The sequence below is a fragment of the Buteo buteo genome, chromosome 2, assembly GCF_964188355.1.
Source record: "Buteo buteo chromosome 2, bButBut1.hap1.1, whole genome shotgun sequence".
Lineage (NCBI taxonomy): Eukaryota > Metazoa > Chordata > Aves > Accipitriformes > Accipitridae > Buteo > Buteo buteo.
The window spans coordinates 70,348,712-70,361,376 of NC_134172.1; the positions used below are offsets into that span (position 1 = coordinate 70,348,712).

The 12,665-nt window shown below is 43.1% G+C and overlaps 1 protein-coding gene and 1 long non-coding RNA gene across 9 annotated transcripts in view; one reads left to right on the plus strand and one right to left on the minus strand.

Moving 5' to 3' along the window:
- Nucleotides 1–663: 663 nt before the first annotated feature.
- On the minus strand, nucleotides 664–3,127 carry LOC142026133 (uncharacterized). Of its 2 annotated transcripts, none has more exons than XR_012648779.1 (3): nucleotides 2,506–3,127; nucleotides 2,176–2,306; nucleotides 664–793 (listed from the first exon to the last, which is right to left on the minus strand). It is a non-coding gene; the product is annotated as an uncharacterized LOC142026133 (long non-coding RNA). The 2 variants fall into 2 exon arrangements; XR_012648778.1 differs by having other exon boundaries at nucleotides 2,176–2,392.
- Nucleotides 3,128–3,394: 267 nt separating this feature from the next.
- Nucleotides 3,395–12,665, plus strand: part of STAU1 (staufen double-stranded RNA binding protein 1) — a 35,424-nt gene continuing 26,153 nt past the window's right edge. For 4 of the 7 annotated variants that reach the window (XM_075018978.1, XM_075018999.1, XM_075019010.1 and 1 more), the window contains exons 1-2: nucleotides 3,396–3,545; nucleotides 9,513–9,579. The gene's annotated coding sequence lies outside the window, so the exon portion shown is untranslated. Of the gene's footprint in view, nucleotides 3,546–9,512; nucleotides 9,580–12,665 lie in introns of all 7 variants that reach the window. The other 3 variants (XR_012648780.1, XR_012648781.1, XM_075018990.1) reach the window with 2 other exon arrangements.

Sequence of the window (12,665 nt, forward strand, 5' to 3'; positions counted from 1 at the left end):
GGAATATGGGCTATAATAATAGGTACCAGCTAACACATGAAAAGCTCAGTGACTTCTGTTGACAGCTAGTTGCAAAGTGACGACAGGCTTAAAAATTTTCTCTCAGAATAATAATCTTCTAATTCACATGAGGTCAAAGCTTATGCTAGACTTACTGTATTGTATTCAAGATGAGAATAGAAGAAAGTACTTTAATAATAAAGTAATAAATCTTATTAGAAAGTAAGATATTTGTTACAAATGAGTAACATGTCAGAAAAGCAGAATAAAGGGGGTTTAGCGCATTTAGTTGATATATTTAGCTTCCTAGTAAAAAGCGTTCATTTTTAAAAGCTGTGAAGAGAAATTCACACTGGTTTTGTGCCTGATATAAGGGGTATTTTGAAATATTTAACAAAGAAAATATATTAATAACATATCAGATTTCTACATGAACATCTGAAAATACTATAATTACATTATTGCTTCCTTCATAAAAGAAGATTAAAGTTTCAAATATTTTACAAATTATTAGCTTGAAATAAGTCCTTGTTTAAGCTGCTGCATAAATAAGAGTGGAAAATTTCTGTAACATTTTTGAATAATTAATAATCATACACATAATAAGAGGAGTAAATATACTCCAAATGAAAGGACAAATGTGTTGGATATTTGAGGTGGTGTGCCAAGTGTTCCTCGGACTTTTGAATTACATAAGTATTTGCTTAAATTATGTTCAACTTCGTCATCTGGCTGCACTTACTTTGTGTCCTACTCCTGCAGATTTTACACTTATCCAGACGTTCATGATTTTCTGGAAAAAGAAAACATAAAACTGAATTTTTAATGTAACTCAATCTGGAAAAAAAGAAAATTTTGTAATTCCCTGTCTCCACCTAACTTTCTACAAAAAACCTGCACAAATGTTGTTTCTGTTATAGACAACATTAAGCCTTGCAGTAATGATTACACAACAGTTGAAATTTCATTTCCTTCTGAAATGTAACTGTTGCTGGCTTGGAGTAATTAAAGCATCTAACAGCACATATTATTATGCAACAGACCACAAGAACATATGAATAGGTGTTTAAATGTGATATGGGATATATATCTATATACTTATATACTGGAGAATGTCTTTTAAATGCTATATTGTCAATTGATTTTAAGTGTATGATGTATTTTCTTTATGGTATTTTTGGAATCCATATCAGTATTAAATACAGAAATGGATATGGAGCTTTAGGTATATTGTTTTTTATTTCTAATTTGGTTTTGCTTAGATGTTGTAGTTGTGATTCTCCCCACTAAATATGAAGGCTTTTGCATTTACTGTAGCATTAAGTTACATGTATTCAGTTAGTAAATGTTGTAGGCTGGATGACACTTTTTTTGCTGAACAATGGCAGAAATTACTGACTTGCAATTTAATGGTGCCATAGGGTTTAAATGCAACCTTGTAACTTAAAATGTATTTTTATCTATTAAGAAAGATAAAATATTTCTAAAACAAAAAGTTCTCATAGTATCTTTTTCTGACAGAAGGGATTGACCTATTCTAGCAAAACCGCTGGGGTCTCTTTCATATTGTACTGTCATTTTTGCTAGCTTCTTTGCTAGTGCAGATTTGTTATAAAAAGCAGTTGTTTATAAAAAGCTTTAAGAAATCATACAGATTAGGAAAAGTGTTGTCTTTAAAATACTTAATGATACTTAAGTTTAAAAAAATTGATGGCATTTATTTAAATCTTGTAGGGCATTTTGATTGCTACAGTGACCCAGGAAGGGAAACTTCTGCCATCAGAAGCTCACTGGACAGCTGCATGCTACTGTTAACGTAGTTTTCACTCTTCTTTCAAGAGCTACGGTATCTGAAGCAACATAACAGTATTTAAAGGCTCAATTTGTACAAAAAGTCTAAAATTACTAGAAATTATAGCCTTCAGTAGTGGCATGCTGGAATTTTTGCTTTCTTAATGTAAAATAAATACATTCATATCTTGGCTTTGACTTAGCTAATCTACATAGATTCACTCCAGGTAGTAATTTCAACAGTCCAGCAGAAACAATCACAAACCTGCTGAGAGCCATGGTTAAGGTAGTGCAGCTGGGTGGGGACTTTGGGAAATAGGGGGTAGATGCAAACAAGGCAAATTAAAGCTGTGCACAGGAACTAAGCAGATTTCCCTTACGTACCTGTTACATATACTCTTTAGATTCAAGTGTAGAGCTTGACTTTAAGTGTACCTCAGTTCGCTGCTGAGTTAAATAATGTCAGTTGCGTACAGCTGTACACACAAGCTGTGGAGTTTTTTCCTGGGCACTCTCTGTTGAAAGGACTTTGCATGTATGTAGTTACTGGTTTTACTTGTGTCTCTTCTGGGGTTCAGCACGATTTTTTCCTCCCACCCGCCTGTGTTTTGAAATTTGAGATTTATTTTTTTAAAAAATACTCTTCCCTAGTTGTGTTGGCTGACATTCACTATCGAATCCCTACTTGAAAGTAACTTTACGCTGACGTTTCACCTGAATGCACCCGTGCTGAACGCAGGTACGCCTTCGGCCTCCTTTCCTCTCTCCGTGAAGGCAGACCAGGCTTCCCGTGGGGGGAACAAGCGAGTTCTGCCTTTCTTTCGTGTCACCTTCTTCCTTTCCCAGAAACGCAGGGGTGGAAGTAGAAAACGGGCATTTGACGTACGAGCCTGTGCTTCCCCTAAACCGAAAGGAAGGCCAAGCGCCAGGACGGGCGGACGGGGCGCCGAGCCGCGCACTGCCGGCGGGCGCCTCGACCCGCACCGCTGCCGGCCTCCGGCCGCGCCGCAGCCGCCGCTGCCTCGTACGTGGCGGCTTTCCCAGCGGCTGGAGGATGGCCTTGCCCCCGGGCTGGGCTCCGCTCCGCTCCCCCCGGGGCCTCGCAGCCGCCCCCGCGGGCGCCGTCGGCCGCGGCCCGGCCGTGCGAGCGGCCGCTCACGACGCCCCTCAGCCGCCGCCGAGGCCACGGCCCTGGGATCGCCTTCGTCCGCTTAGAGCGAACGGGGCTGCCGGGCCCCGGAGCGGGAGGAGAGGGGAGGTGGGCCGGGCCCCGGAGGAAGGCGGCCGGCGGCGGGAGCCCGACCCGCTGCCTCCCTCCGGCGCCTCCATCTTGGCTGGGCGCGACGGCCCTGGCGCGCGCGGGGCACGCCGGGAGCTGTAGTTCGCCCCCCGCCCCGAGGCGGGCCGCGGCTCTGCCGCCGGGCACGCCGGGACTTGTAGTCGTCGCGAAGGAGGCGGTGCTCCCGGCCGGTCCCCGCGCCCGTTGGCTGAGAGAGCGGAGGGGGGCGGTACCCGCGGGGGCTCGGCCGCCCTCGACTGGCTACCCGCCTGCCCCGCCTCCCGGTGCGGTGCCGTCACTTCCTCCCCGGCCGGAGCTGGCCCCGCTCATTCTCTTTAGTGTTTGCCCTGTGTCCGCCGCCTCCCTCCGCTGCCGCGGTCGCCCCCCGGCCCCCCCCCGGGACCCGGCCCATGGACTGAGCCGCCCGCTGGCCCGCACCACCAGCCGGCCCGGGAGCCGCAGCCCAGGCAGCCAGGTGAGGGGGGAGGCGGCCCGGGCTCCCCCCGGCGCCGAGGCAGCGGGGCGGGGGGTGGCGGCGGCGGCGGGGCCTAGCGGGGGCCGTGCCGAGCCGTGCCGGCGGGGCTGTGGGGAGGGGACAGCCCCCGCGGCGGGCGGGCCCGCCCCCCCTCCCAGCTCCTTACTCCCCCCCCCCAGCTCTTTGCTCCCCCCCCCCCGCCAACCCCCCCCCGGCCAACCCCCGCCGCTCCCCCTCTCCCCCGCCCGGGGCTTTGCCCGGCTCCCGGGGGCGGCGGCGGGCCCGGTGGGCAGCCCCCGGCCTTGTCCCCACCGCCCGGCGGGGGCCCGGCGCGGGGGAGCGCCCGGCGCGGGGCTGGGGGGGGGGTGCGGGAAGGGGGGGAGCGGGGCAGGTCGCGGCGGGGGGAGCCGCGGAGCCGTCCCCGCCGAGCCTCGGTGGGGCCGCTGGCGGGGGCAGCGCGGGCCCCTGGCCGCCCGCCCTCCCTGCCCCAGCGGCCGCGGCGCCCCCCGAGCCCGCGGGGCGAGAGGTGGGGGCGGCGGCGGGGGGGGACTTGGCCGTCCCTAGCGAGGGAAGTGGCAGCGGCGGGGCTGGGCTCCGCCGAGGCCGTGCGGCGGGGCGAGCGGCAGCTCCTGGCACCCCAGGTGCTCCAGGCAGGTGATGCTGGCGATCCCGCTCTGCCCAAAATCCCCGCTCCCGGCTCCGGCTCGGAGGGTGACAGTGGTGGCTCCGGTCCTCCCCCCGGCCCCGGCACAGGGGTTGGTGGCAGCACAGCTGGTTTAGGCTCTGCGAACCCCTTGGAGGAAAGTGACTGCAGCCATCCTCCTTCCCCGGGTTGCCCAGAGTGGGTGACAACAGTCACAGACTTCTGCAAAGTCTCAGGGGCACACGATCGCGGTGGGAAAACTCCCGAGACTGAACTAGACTTGTCTGACTGTTCTGATAAAAGGTGGAGATATGGTGACAACAGCAGGAGACGCCCCCAGCCTCCTCCTTGTACAGATTACAGTGCAAACACTGAGACAGCTGGTATTAGCAGCATTAGCTTTCTTTCTGAATACTGGCATCATCACACTTTCTCCTCATTGCCCACTGGCTTTGGCAGCCATCACCGCACCAGGCTCACTTTTCTTTTCACTGTGTTTGATCACCACACTAGTGTTTCAGGAGACGTAATGGCAACAAGTTCCTTTTAAATCTTCACCCTGCTTCTGTCTGTCCTAGAGGTTATACGGGGTTTGATTTCGTTTGGGTTGCCCATCTAGGTGATGCTATAGCTAGTATATGTTGACAGCCATTTTTCTGATTTATTCATCTGTTGGGTATTCTTGTCATTGCTTTTCTGGCAGGTTTAAGGCAAACTTGGGAGGAACATCATTTGGAATGTAAATGAAGGCTAGGTGTATATATATAGCAGTGAAATAAAATACCTGAATGAAGTCCTTTGTCTGCTTTTGGAATAGTATATTTATAAAATATTTTCTCTTCTAACTAGAACATGCAAGTGTACTACATAGTTCCCTTGCTCAAACTGACAGAAACGTATTTTTTTTAAATACTAGTGAACATCAGAACTTGATTTTTTTTAATGATGTAGCTATAGCTGTGATGAAATAAAGTGATCTCTGATTTGTCTATTTATCATCTCGTATATGCAACAAATTTGTATGTACAGACTTTTACAGAGGTATTCACCGGATGTCTGTCACATCTTAATGAAAATTTAAGGAGCCAATGGGTGGAAGTTTTTACTATATTTTCTATTTTCTGATGTTGGATCAGAATCTCATTTCAAAACTCTCCTTAAAGGATGTATGCAAGATACAATTCTTTTTTTATTATTATTTTAAGCAGCCGCTCTTTCTTTGTTTGAAACTTTTCATAACATTTAGCATTAATTGTTTTTTCACTGTCAATACCAATCAGTCAAAGTATTAGATATTTTGTAGCAAAATTAAAGTATTTGTAGGTTGAAGTAAATTTCGGGTGATGTAACTGTACAAAGTTAGAGCAAAATTGAAAACTGCTCTGCACCTTTCAGATCTTACTGAAGAACAGCAACTTTATTCTGAAGTCATATGAACTTTCCAAAAAAAATTTTTTTTTTTAATCACTTTGTCTAGGATCCTTGCTGAGGGGTTGATTATTTTATAAGAGTTCTTGAAGATGCAGCTGGAACAATAGAGGAGATCTGTGCACTAATTACCATGTTAACTGTAATCAGTATCAGTGGGCTTTTTTGACCTGTTCTACTGCAGGGAAAAAAAAAAATTCATTCAATATTTTGTCACAGTACTAACTAATTCAGATTGAAGTAAGCATTTAAGCGTTTATTCATGACTGACTTATCACTTTCTGGTTTATTATTTTGCATTATGTTTGGAACTGTCTGGTTTATGTGTACATCTGCTAGTTCCCTCTTTTCCTTCAGATTTTACTTTCAAATTTTAGCTTTTCATCACCTGTTCTCTTATTAATAATCCATGTTTTCAGTCCCGAATTAATTTGCTTAATATTTAGCGTTTCTGCCTTTGAAAATTCATCTTACTGGTACTCGAAAAGAGCATCATCTTTTTCTACAGTCAGTGTTGCCTTTAAGATGCCTTGTCTTGCCCAAATATTGTAGACAAAGATTTATCTAAGAAGAAAACATTGTTCAGCTAGTGTTTTACATTTTGTGTAAATAGCCTTAAGTCTGTAAAATTTGTAGTCTTTTTATCTTGATTGGTAGTGAATATTTAATTAGACTTTCCGATTGTAAATAGTTTGATGTTGTTCTTGAACACTGTTACAGCAGTCAAATGTATTAGAATTTTATCCTATATATTACAAAGCCACCACTGATGTGGCTTTTTCAAAGGTATATTAGGAAACAAACCGTCTCAACAAACCTCCTAGAATTTGTGGCAATTTGTTCTTCTTGCTCCAAAATGGTTGAGTGTGGGACAAAGGAGCCTCAGCCACCACATTTGAGTTATTTAAAACTCCTTTAAAAAAGGGGAGGAGAGGAGGAATCTTTCTAACCAATATTTTATCTAGGTAATGAATGTCCTGTAATATTCCCCAGTCTGGAAACAACAGGTGAAAATGTTGTTGTTGAATAATGGGTCTGTCTTTGATGTGACCATAAATTCTGATTTGAGCTGTGGGGGATTGGCCTCCTCCGTCAGACCAGCTCAGCAGATTGTTTCTGCGTGGCAGATAAGCGCTACTGCAATGCCGCGCTTCTACCCAAATGCGGGTTGGTTGACATTGAGTGGCAATAGAGCTACGGGCATGTAAAAATACAGGTGACAGAGGGGTTAGTGAGTAAATGTTGTGCATTCCACAGTTCCTTTAGTTGTTTCAGTGCTGCCTAGCCCCCACCTCGGATACCTACGTCCTTCTGCAGGGATAGGACTTGGGTTTTGTGTTCTAGTTGCCCATCTGTGAAATAGGGATAAAAGAACTTTCCTGCTTTGAGAACAGGGTTTGTTGTTGATAAGGAACAATTAATCTTCCCTGCTATGTGACTGAAGGGTCAGTAACTGTTCAGATGCATTGTGTTATGAAGCATCTGCCCTTCAGAAATAAATTAGTGCTTAATTTAAAACCTCATTTCCTATAGCTAGAACTTTTTGTTGGGTATTGTTTATGACATGATTTTTAGTTGGCGATGTCAAGAAGTCCTTGTAATTTGAATCTTGATGGTTTTATCTGGTATCTGTTCTGTTTCTCATTCTACTCTGTTATCGTTCCGTAAACAGCCCTTCCTGCCTGGTGCTGGTGGGTCATGAATGAATGCAAAGAAAATTTTAACAGGGTACACATGCAAGTTTGTAACACGTAGCATAATGAGAATGTCATAACTTCCAGCCTTCCGAATGTGTGCATCCTAAGGAACAGGACACCCTTCCGTATTCTGGTCCTGACAATGAATAAAACCTATTTCTTGGAGGATTTAGTCTCTCTTGTATTTTCAAGTCGTTTATCAGAGTTCAGAGCAAGTCTGTGGTAAGACCCATGTGAGATCCCCCTTTTTGCTAAACCTGTTGTTTAACAAGGCCGTTGTCATCCTCTTATCGGAGACGGAAATGTGCTGTTACAGTCAAGTACACAAAAGTGTGTTTGCAGTCATGGGAATCTGGGCTAGGAGGGACTTGAGGGAGTGAAGTAGTCCATCCCTCTGCGGTGTCAGGTATGCCAGCCTCATTCTAAATGGACGTTTATCGATTACTTAAAGTTTGCCAACAGTGAAGTCGCCTCTGTTGCCCAAAGCAGTGTAGTTCATTGCAACCATTACTATAGGAAAGCGTTTTCTTGATGCACTTTTAAGCCTCTTGCCTCTAGTTCTGTTGCTTTAAGCATGAAAAACAGGTTATTCTCTTCCACTCCAAAAACCTTTTATGTACTTGAAGGCTGCTGGTTGTCAGGCCCCAGCCAGCCCTCTCCTCTTCAGCATACACAAGCCCAAATCCTTTAGTGTTTTTCTTAAAGGTTGTATTTTTCTAAAGCTGAGTGCTTTGTGCTTTTCCTACTTTGTTTTTGCTAACTGGGACCACGTCTGTCTTGAAGCATGGTACCCATGTGTGGATGCAGTGCTCCAGCTGAGGGCTCAGTAACACTGAATACAGAGTAGGACTACTGCAGATAGCTCTCAGGCTATTCTTCCATTTCTGCATCTTGGTATGATGATTGCTTTTTCTAAAAGAGCCTGTCAGCATTGGCTTGTGTTAGGTAATGATGTTATGTTGGTTGTAACTCTCCTCCAACTCTGCTGGTGTCAGTTGGTGGTTTTTCTGTCCTGTGTTTGATCAGCAAAGTGCCTGCCCAGAACCTTGCATTTGTTCCTGCTGAGATCAAGTGACTCATTTCTGAGCCTGGTTAGACCACCAGAGATGGCTGGAGAAAATTTGGGTATCTTTACACAACTTGGTTTTGGTCCCGTCTGGGAGTATTATCCATTTCCTTGTTTTCCAGGTGCTTAATTAAGCCTTCAGAAAAACTGCTAGAAGAGAAGTTGAACTGATAGGACTGTAATCCTCTTGTCTCCCTTCTTCACTCTCCAGATGAAAAAATAGGCACGATGTCTGCCTTTTCCAGGTTCTGTATCCTCATCTGTTCTGCACAGCTCCTCCAAGATAACTGGTTATAGTTCTAAGATTCATTGTAGGATTTTGAAATGGCTGTCTGAAGTAAATTCAAGAGCTTGTTTATCTACATGCTCTTCTAACCCTAATCAAGATTGAGATCTTACCCATTTTGTTGCTGGTAGTAATGTTGCTAGCATCTGCGCGCAGTTGGCTTTAGTCATGGAAAAGAAGGATTATACACTTCGTGCTATATTTGTAAGCAGAATAAAATACGTTTTGATTTCCATTTAGAGCAGTCCATGCAGTGACAGGTTTCATATTCAGTACTGAATTTTATTCTAAAATGGTTTTAGCTAGGTTGATTTTTTTTATATGCCTATTTATGAGTGAAATCATTAGACTGGAAATGCAGCCAAATGGTTAAATTTATATCAGATTTTTGCAGTTAATAGCTGCCAGAGTTTCTCAGGTTATTGGCTTGCTTTTGGTTTGGCTTTGTGAATTAAGGTCTGGGTCTAATTTCAGTAGCTGATCTCTAGGGCTGTTAGGACGAAGGTTAACTTTGACAGAACTGGAAGCCTTACTACAGAAAGAAAATTTGCAAATGACTCTTATAACCCTGCGAAGAGCACTGTTGTGAGATTCCACTGTTTGTGTAAGAAAAGTCACTTGGGTTTGGGGAAAGAGCAAGGAAAGAAGATTCTTGGATCAGGTTGGAATTTCTGCTTCAAAAGACATAACTCCATTAAGCAGTCTGTCAGTGAGAATTTAATAGTCGTACAAATTCTTGTCATCCAAACGGATGAGGCAAACTCAATGTAGTGGTGAGGCATTTACTACAGAAGATCTTTTTGTAGCTTTAGGAAGCAGAATGCTAACTCTCTGTTTTTCCTTTTAGGCATTCTCCATCATAAATATCCTATTCAGAACTAAATCCAAATCTTCACTCTCTGGATCTCCTAAAGGTACAGGAAACTTTCTTAAAACATTAAAGTTTCTTACCTTTTATTTGCATTGTATTAAAGAAACCACAAGTTGTGGTAAAACATGATTATCCACAGGAAGTGTCAGGTTTTTGTTTGATCCTCTGGCTTCTATCTTGAATGCCTCTGAGAATTATAACAAAAAAGCCCCAAGAGGACTTTTATCTGAAAATGCTACATTCTTTCTGTTATATAGGAAGATTTTAATTTATTTTTGGCTGAGTGGACTGAGACTGTGTTCACATCTTTGTGCATTTCTTTGTTTGCCTTTTGGTTACCTTCGTGACTTCTGAACTTTGCATTTTAGTGTATTCAAAGGTTTCTGGGAGTTTTCCAGGCATTGGTGCGCCAAAAGAAAATAAAAATCTAAAAACTGGAGTGGGGAACAGTGCTCTGTCATCTGAAAATCCATCTCCATTATTGTCCATAGGTCATTGAACTGTTTGATGGCAACCATTACCATCCTGAGGATAATATTCTAGTGCAACACTGTCTCAATAAAATTTAAAATATTAATGTCTAAGTTAGCGAAAAGTAAGTGTGGAAGGGTGGGAAAGGAGGAAGTTATGTGATTAGCTGCTGGCTAAGATGGTATGAGTAAAACATTTGTTCATTCACCTATCTTTCGATGTTTGTGAGTGGTTTTAAGTTCTAGCAATGCCTCGAGTATTGTATAGGGGTCAGTTATTTGTGCTAGTATTTGTCTTGAAAAGTTTGAAGTAGCTAACCCCTGATTACATGGAAAAATCATGTGAAATACTGGCATCTCTTTGTTTCTCTATCCACTGAAACAGCCTTTATAAGTTGTTAGCCTCAGCTTTCTAGATCATGGTGCTTTTTCTCAGATAGTTAGGATTTTGTAAGCCTGTTATAGGGTAGAGGGCATATTACTTTGTAAAAGCACTGGAAACCCTTTTATAATCACTGAATAACCTATAATTAAATGTGCAGTGATGGACAGTGAGTTCTTATATCCTAGTGAAATACTTCACACAAATCAACTACAGTATCATAAACTTCACAGGTAGCTGAAAAAATACAAACAAAATTCCAGTTTCTTTTGTCAGACTGTTCTTTGAAGTTGCTTGTCAAAGTATGAGCTAAGTGTTTTTAAAAAGAAAACATCATATATATTTGTATATATAAACTTGTAAAGTATAATCTTGCAAGTTACTACCTAGTGTCTAAAATTGTCAGAAATTTGTAAAGTGGAATTTCAGCATTTCACAAGATGTTTTTAATGCCTACTTAGTTTTGGTTCTGCCTAGATTCAATCTAATGAGCTCTGAAATAGTTCTGAATTGGTGATAACTTACGGGATGTAGATTTGATTTTGATCTGAATATAAAAAACATGTGAAATAGGTGTGTTGGCAAAGGAGAGAGGAACATGATGGTGATGTAGCAATTTACGCAGAAATGCTGTAGCAATTTATGTAGAAACAAGCATTATATTTGCTTAGGTTAAAAATGATACATTAATTGGAAAAGTTTTATTTTCATTGCAATTCAGTTCTCTTCCTGATAATAAATTTCTGTTCAGCTGTGGTGAAAGAGCGGCACGGCCAGATACTCAGCTACTTGCATGTCTTGGGGATAAACCTTGAACAGCAGTGTGTTCTACAGGCTTCAGATTTCTATTTCAAGTAAAGATACAGCTTATTGACTCCTTAAAATTTCTTTTTGGTTAGGCATTGCAGCTTTTCCTTCCTCCACCTTTAGAAACAGTCATGGAAGGGAGCACTCTACGCGATCCTGTTGAGTGCATCTTTTCTTTCTTGCTAAATTAATGGCTCCAGAGGCCAGGTATTTGTATGGTAATTTTGGTCATCAGATCATGGCTACACTTGTAATTGCAAAGCATTTTGCAAAGAAGGGTGGGTGGGATTGTTACCATCTTGCAGATGCATAAAATGAGCTGTGCTTAAGCTCTCCATACTTGGTTTCTTATGAGGTTGGAAGCCTTTTGGATTCCCAGAAGGTACATGGGGGCTGAACTCTTGCAGTTTGTTGAAAGGTTGGGGGAGGGTGTGGTGAATTCCAGCGAGGTGTGCTTCAAACACTTTCCTAGGTCCTTACTAGTCCGTTTAGATGTGACTGAGCAGCCAGACTGCCAAAGAAGTTGGGCAGTTGGTCTCTATGCTGAGAATAAGCAGGTTATGAGCTATGGATGTGTCTGCAGCAATTTTTTTGTCTGGTCGTCGAATGTGCACAGCTGAAGTCTATTTGAAATTGGATCGGTTTCCAAAACCTTATTGTTTCAAGCACTAGGATGTGACCTCAAGTCTCCACAGATTTTTGTGAATAACGGCTGAATTGTCTGTTAGAATATTATTCTAACCAGAGGTGTTTGAAGAAAAGCTTTTTCAGGCTGAACACTGAAGGCTGTAACTGTTGATGGAGAGAGAGCTGGGTGGAGAGCAGTCTGAGCTGTACGGCTGTGAGGTTCTGTAGTACTCTGCTGTAAATATAGCAAGTGAACTAATAATACCCTTGTCTGGGACTTCCCTTCTTGGGAGAAAAAAAAATTACTAGGGATTGCTATACTGTTCTTCTCTGCATTGTGTGACTAGAAAACCACTTTAACAGATGTATTTTGGAGCTGAAATTCTGTGTTCCCTAAAACCAGCTGATGGCAAATAAATGGAGGATAGTGCCTTGCTTTAAAAGGAAAGTACTTGTAGGCAGAGTTTTCTGAAAAGAATTTCAGACTTCCTTTCCAGCATGATCTGAAAGATCCTGATGTTACTGTCTTCAAAATAAAAACTTTTGGTGTCATCTTCTCAAAATGTGTGGATTAGAAACTGTTTAACTTCAGTTACTTTGAAGGGCATTGCACTTCAGCAGGAAAGGAGAATTAGCTTGCTTTATTGCACTGTGAGACTTTATAGTCTTTTCCAGGCAGTTGTTATTGTTGTATTATGTTTAAAAATTTTCAGTGTTTCTAGTGATGCTCCTGGGAATGAAACTTAGTGATTATAAAATTATTACCCTGGAGTCTTATTCTACATACTTTTCATCTTTGTCTTACAACTTCTTGGAGTTCCTTTAGATGGACTCCCTAATACC